The sequence below is a fragment of the Octodon degus genome, unplaced genomic scaffold (genome assembly GCF_000260255.1).
Source record: "Octodon degus isolate 3935 unplaced genomic scaffold, OctDeg1.0 scaffold00160, whole genome shotgun sequence".
Taxonomy (NCBI): domain Eukaryota; kingdom Metazoa; phylum Chordata; class Mammalia; order Rodentia; family Octodontidae; genus Octodon; species Octodon degus.
Window position 1 is genome coordinate 5,146,761 of NW_004524736.1, and position 7,629 is coordinate 5,154,389.

The window sequence follows — 7,629 nt, forward strand, 5'->3', positions numbered from 1 at the left end:
CTCAAAATAAAACCAAAAAGCCTGGAGTTATAGGCCATGGCTAACACACCTGCCTAGCATGTGCAAGGCCAGGAGTTTAATCTCCAGCATCAAAGTGGGGCAAAAACATGTAAACTCCATGCAGACAGGAACTTGGGTTGGTCAGCGACAAAGGCTTTGTGCTTTGAATGGTGCCCACCATATGGTAGGCACAAGGCAATATTTATTGACTGTATTAATAATGCTTATATGATTTGAATTTTTTACTGCAATGCTTACTTATATGTAAATAAATGTATTTTGTGAAAATACAGCTTTATTTCTCCCTTTAACGACAGTATAAACTTGAAGAAGTCCTCTCAGGGGCCAGTGGTGACCAAACCTTGGTGGCTGATTGCCAGAAAAGGCCGCACAGCCCAACCAACCTCTCCTGCCTAAAGAACCCTCATGGCACATTTAGCCTAAACTCCTGCTGCGCAACCCGAGACAGTATAAAACCAGCATGTGACAAGCCTTGAGTGCGGAGGGCAACATCTGCCTGTGGCCTTTCCCTTCAGAATGACCCTGAGTGCAGCCTGCTTCTTCCCAGATTTTACTTGCAAAGCAAATTCAAACTTGGGGGAGAGTAGAGACCATGGATTGCTGCAGAATAATGAGGCACAAATCAACTGCCTTCAGTCAAAAACAGCCTTGCTTAAATGCTTTTCTGAGACAGTTGTGAAATGTTGGGTGTTGGAAGAGCACTGGGTAGGCTTGACTTTTTTGAACACTAACAAAATGAAATTCATTTCAGGGAAAGAAAATACAATACAGAGAACCCACAGGAGATGAGAAAAGCATACAGTCCAGCAAATGTGCCCTGGACTCTTTATCCTTCATCATTCAGGGTTTTCTTTCCCTTGTTAAGCTTTTCCCTTTGGAAATCAAATATTCAGGAGCACAGAAGCAGCCATAATCATCCCAATGCAATTAACTTTCATTGTGATGATTGAGTGATTGATTGATTGATTGATTGATTGATTTAGAAATTCTGGAGATGGAACCCAGGGCCTGACGAATGCTGACCAAGTCTTCTGCCACTGAGCTACATCGCAAGCCAAGATTAATTTTTAGAATTCTTATGGTCTAGTTTACTGACACTTGGCCCAATTTACATCAGGTTCTTAAGCAATGCACCCATGCTGGTGGAACAAGGGCCAAGCTGTTGCCCAACAAAGGAGGCTGGTGAGGGAATGTGTTTTCTTCAAAAACCTCAGAAAAAAGGCTGGGTGTGGTGGTGCAGACCTATAATCCCATCACACGGGAGGCTGAGGCAGGAGGATCTTTTTTTTTTTTTGAGGATCTTTGAGAGTTCAAGACTAGCCTGGGCTATGAAGTGAGCTCAAGGCCAGCCTGAACTGTGTAGTGAAAACTTGTCTCAAACAGAGAAAAAAAAAAAAAAAAAAAAAAAAGACACAAAAAGTGCCACTAAGGCCGGAGATATAGCTTAGCAGCAAAAGCACCTGCCTAGCAAGTGCAAGGTTCTGAGGTCAATTCCTAATACACCCTCCACGGAAAAAAAAAAAAAAAAAAGTTCCACTGGGAATCTAAGCAGAAAAACTCACCCCACAATCCCCCAGACTGTTGTCCTAAAGATCAGAGCCCTGTGCGAGTCCCAGCACACTTCTTTCTAACTATGACATACTAGCCACGTGAGAACTTTCCCCATGATTCTGGTGGTTAAGAGGTCCAGACAGCATGGTGCTTCCACGTGGCTTTGTCAAAACAAGGCACAATAACAGAAAGAGAATCAGCTGCATCCAAAAGGACGCATATGTGAGTAAAGGAAGCAAGAGGGCAGTGCGGGGCTGCGCTCACTCTGTCTACAACAATTTGCTTTCTCAGAAAATTCCTACAGACCTAACCCACCCTATGAGACCAGCGTCAACCCCTTTGTCAAGACAATCAAGACCAAATTACCTCCCTCCAGTACCACCCTTCAATACCATCAGGCGGGTGCCAGCTTCTAGCCCAGGAACCTTTGGGGGATAAACCACATACTACCCACAGCAACACCTGCCTGTTTCTGTGAAGTCTGCTGGAGTGCTGGTAGGGATTCAGTGGGATTAGCAGGTCAGCTTGGAGACTATCACACCCTAACAGTGAATATGAGATGCTCTTCCTGGTATTTAGATCTTATTTAATTTCTTTCAACAATGCTTTAATGCTTTGCACTTTTCAGAATACACATTTTGAACTTCTTTAATTTATTGCTAATTTTTGATGCAATTGTCAGTGAAACTGTTTTCTTAATTTCATTTTTAGATTGTTCTTTTTTTTTTTTTTTTATTTCTTTTTTTTTTTTTTTTTTTTTTTTTTTTTTTTTTTTTGCAGTACCAGGGATTAAACTCAGGACCTTGTGTTTTCCAGGTAAGTGTTTATTCTATTGAGCTGTCTCCCCAGCCCTAGATTGTTCATTTTAAGTCTATAAAAATGATTGGTTTTGTGTATTGATCTTGTATACTACAAACCTGCTGAGCTGTTTTTTTTTTTTAATCATTCTTTTTCTTTTTCCTTTCTTTTCTTTTTTTTTTTTGGAGCCAGCAGATGCCTTTAGGGCATTTCTGGTTTGCCATGAGTATCTGGGTTTGAACCACAGCAGCTTGAGCTTGAGTGCTTTTTCTTTTTAATTTTTCTTTATTTTATTTTCTTTATTTATTTTTTTGTGGAACCAGGGATTGAACTCAGGCCCTTGCACTTGCAGGCAAGCACTTATTCTACTGAGCCATCTCCCTGGCCCCTGCTGAACTGTTATTAGTTCAGCATTTATTCTCATCATCCTTTAATACATTATTTAGGGTTTTCTGTGTAAAATACATTATTGCCTGTAAATAGATATAGTTGTATTTTCCAATCTAGATGCATTTTATTACTCTTCATAGCCATCTATTCCAATTAAAATAAATGACCAGTAAGATTTAGAAGAACACAATTCCCACCCAGAAGAGAGAAAGAAAGGGCTTAACAGTGGATATATGTATCATGAAGAGGGCGGTAGAGAGAGAAGCAGAACTTCCCATATGCTGGGATTACAGGCACGTGCCTCTGTGCCTGGCTTAAGAGTTTCGGTCTGTCACCTTATTGTCAGGAAGAAAAAGTTTCAGAAATTAGTTGCACAACAGTATGAATATACTTAATATCATTGATGTTTTATTTTGTTTTGATTCTGAGATATAGCACCTTACTATATAGCCCAGGGTAGTCATCATGAACTCATTGTGTGGCCCAGGCTGTCTTCAAATTTGCAGCAGTTGTCATCACTGTTAGGATTACAGGCAAGCTGAACATGCTCAGTAGAGCTGCACACTTGAAATACTTCAATGATGGTAATTTTATGTTGGAGTGTGTGTGTGTGTGTGTGTGTGTGTGTGTGTGTGTTGCTGGGGACTGAGCATGCCAGGCAAGTGGCATGTTCTAATGTAGATAACTCCAGCTAGTATACTTCAGTTTGCTAGTTGCCCAGGTAATAGTTGCAGTTCTACTTCCTGTTGCTTTTGTCTCTTAGAAACAGCTAGTCACTGCATTACATGTTGTAACAACCAATCCCCAGTTAATAAGCCATTCTGCCTCTGTACTTCCAGCTTGTGTGTCCCATATAAGCCCTAGACCACCAGAAATCAGAGCCTGATATTTTGGGAATGATCCTGGTCAATGCCTGATCAGTGCCTCCAAATCCTAGGTGTTGTTTTGGTGTTTCGGCTTCGCAGTGAGCTGGTACATTGGCTGGGAAGACAACTGTGCTCACCTCCCTGATCACTGATCCTGGCCCTCAGGGATGGATCAAGGATGTCTTGAGGTCCTGATGGGAAAGCATGCCCTCAAGGTTTTTTGAGTCCCTTTGGAGTTCTGGAGGATTCCTGGCTCCCTGCTTGAGTGGCTCGCCATTGGACACTGTCTGCCTGCCTGCTTGCATTCGATAAGACCCCCAGGGGAACCCAGTTACTGTGTCTGTTAGTTGTGCTCATCTCAAGCATAAGACAAGTCTGATCAGCTCTTGTTAGTCAGGACCACCCTCAAGGGGAGGGGGTTGGAATGTTTAACCTTGGAGTGCCTGCTGAATGCATGTATGAGCGAGTGGACTGAACAGCATAAGCAATAACCTGCTCCACCCATGCACCAAAACCGGGAAGCAGTGGTCATTGTGGGTGACCAGTGGTTTCACAGTGATCTATGTATGGCATAATAGAGGCATTGTATCCTCCTTAGCTAACTCACACCTAAGTCCCCACAAGGGGTGCAGCGAAGCAGGCATCTAGATAGTCTCTCTCTCTCTGAGGGGCATTCACCCTTTATCTGTTATTCCATCATTCAAAGATATGCAACACACACATAGGAAGTCAGAAATGTCAACAAAACTCACAGTCCCTGACTGCAGGAAAAAGGGCTTTTGTGGAGTTAAAGATGAAACCAAACTGCTCCCTGCATCTTAAAGAAAACAAAAAGGAAAAAAGAGACCCATTCTTCCTGAGGATTTCACCTTGGCACCCTTGTCAGCTGCTGCAGTTGCTGCCAACACCTGTAGCTTCACTCCCCATTCCCAACTCATCTACTTCCAGCCAACTGAACTGGTTCCAGGTAGCCATTGCCTGCATTCAGCCACAAAGGCCCTTCCCTTGAACCTTTTGCTTCACAGTTAAACCTATTCTAGTCAGATGGTGTCATCTAACATCTATCCAAGATAACTGTCATGAATTCCTTCTGAGTTCCACATTTTTACTGAGGGAAAATTGGGCTGTCAACCCTGACAAATGAGTTTCCATGAACTTTCCTAAAGGTCACCCTACCTCCTGGAAGTATAAAATCAGTCCAATGTTTCTCAAAGACATCAAGGGGGCGGGGGGACAAAAAAACCATCAGCCACTGTTCCCCAGACACCTGATAAAAGAAAAGCACCTGATGTCTGTAAAAAAAAATCCAGTCCGATAGACAACTATACAGCTACAAGTTATAAGGGCTATGTACACACACACACACACACACACACATACACACACACACACACACACACACACACACACACACTCCAAGACACAAAGAAATCTGACTATCCAGGCTCCCCTCAACCTGAACCTCTCCTTACCCTGTCAGGCCTGGATGGATAGGACAGACTGAACTCTATCAGATTGGGCCCCGAAGAGCTCATGGTCATTGCAAAAGTCAGAGTCAAGCCTGTGTCTTTCCTGTTAGATACAGAACAAAACTCTGCCTTCAGAAATTCCCTCTGTCATAGGGTTACCATCACAGGGGCAACTGGGGCTCTTGCCTCTTGCCCCTTCTGTCAGACACAAACTTGCAGCCTAGGAAGCCACCTCACCAAACATAAATTCCTGTCATTAATCCAGTCATCCTCCCTGTTATGTAACCTTCCCTGAGAGGAAGATGACTCCTGCATCAGCCTAAAACAGATAACTTCAATTGTGAAATTCTGAAAATTCTCTTCCCAAAGGTATGAGCCAAGACTCCCCTGCAGGCCTAACTACCAACCATGCTCCAGCCATACCTCAGCAGTTCAGGATCCTGATGAACTGTTAATCACCTTAGAACACTTCTCTCCTCCCATTAAAATACACTCAATGGGGATTGCCAACCAGTGAAAGATCTCCGTGCCGTCAACACTGCAGCCATCACCTTAAACTCTGAAGTGCCAACCAAAACTCCCTTTTTAAAATTAATTTTATTGAGAAATAAATAGCAATGAGACAGTTTCAAAACTGACAAGTAGGACAGTTTCAATAATTAATGCATTGCATAGTGTTGTCTTCATAGTGAAGACTCCCTTTTTGAATTGTTACTTCCCAATGTCACCTGGTTTTCATGTCTAGATTTAAGCAGATGCCTTCTTCTGCTTCCTCTACGCTCTAGCAGCCACTGTCCTTCTGGAAACTGACAAGCTCATGTTAGGCCAAGATCTCACTTTCCAGGTGCCACATTCTGTGCTGATCTCACCCAGTACCATGACTGACACTGACTAATGAACTGTTCTAAGCCGAAATGAACCTCCTAACAGATGCTGAGTGCAACCTGTTTACAGTGGAAGAAGCTATGTTAAGATTGGAGTCTTAGGCTGGCCAGATAGCTCAGCGGAGTAAAGCTCCTGCTTTGGCAGAGCACAGCGACCGGGGTTCAATCCCCGGTGTGCCATACCAGCCCTGCCCCTGGGGTGTGCGGAGATGGTGATTGAGACTAGATGTGGTGGCATGAGCCTATAATCTCAGTGCTTGGGAGGCTGAAAGCAGGAGAATCACTATGAGTCCAATCTGCCTAGTGAGACCCTGTAGACCCTGTCCTAAATTAATAATGATAATAAAAAAGATTGGCATCTGACAGGCTAGATGTGCTGTAATCACCTCAGAGGAAGTTACTTTGGCCAAAGCTCTCTTGCTACTGCTTCCTGCTATTTGGAAACCTGATATCAATGCGAAGTAATTTGATCCAGGCCTAAGCCCCCTCTGGGGATCCAATTGACAGGAACATCAACCTCACCCAGGAAAACCTTACCCAGCACTCCCAGAAGATCGGAGCCAGACGTACCCTACCATTTGTGCTACAAACTCAAGTCACAGCACTGGCAGCCAGCTCAGGCTTCAGCAACTGTGTTACTGACCCTGATCTCTACCTGCCATGACTTAGTGCTTGTCTGCACCTACTCAGGCTAACTAAGACAACAGAAGTTTGTTGGGTCGCTGTAAAAAATGTAAAAAATCATCCTTAGATATGGCCTCCCTGGACCACTGGCAGCAATAATGGGCCTGAATTTATAGCACAAATAGCTCAAAACTGGCAAAACTATTAAAGATTAAATAAAAATTATGTACAGTATACTGGCTACCAAGTTCTAAAAGAGTTAAAGAAACAGCTTGTAATGAGCTCAATAAAAGTTTAGTTAAGGGGCTGGTGAGATGGCTCAGTGGTCTAAAGCACCTACTCAGAACAAGTTTAGCAAAGCACAGGGACCACAGTTCAATCCCCCAGCACCACATGTCAGCCAGCCCGCCCCCTGGTGGGCTGAGCTGGCCACACACACACACACACACACACACACACACACACAAATAAATAAATAAAATTTAAAAAAAAAGTTTAGTTAAAAGGCCAGCCATCCCCTTAGACATTCCTGCACGCATGTATAGTATTCCAGGCACGTACTAACTACTTCTACAAGTTTCAGATCCAGCCTTAGATCCACTGGAAATTTTACCTTGAACAGAAAGCTCACTCTGAAGAAATGATGCACTCAAAGCTCTGCTCTGTCACTCCAGACACTGGCCAGCCTGTGCACAGCTGAAGCCTGAGCACCCCATTCACAGGATTGCTCTACACCTCAATGCATCAGTCTCCTTGATTTTTGTGCCTTTTCAGGCTGTTTAACCTTACAGTCCTTTGTTTGGCTTAACTCTAGGATGATTTCCTCAAGAGAATAGAAAATAACCCTTGCAAATGATAAAGATTTAACATTTAAAACACATTGGAAACCGAGTGTGGTGGCACACACCTATAATCCCAACACTCTTGGGAGGTTGAGACAGGAAGATCACTGTAAGTTTGAGACCAGCCTGGGGTCTACAAAAGTGAGCACAAGGCCAGCCCGAACTGCATAGTAAGACCCTGTCT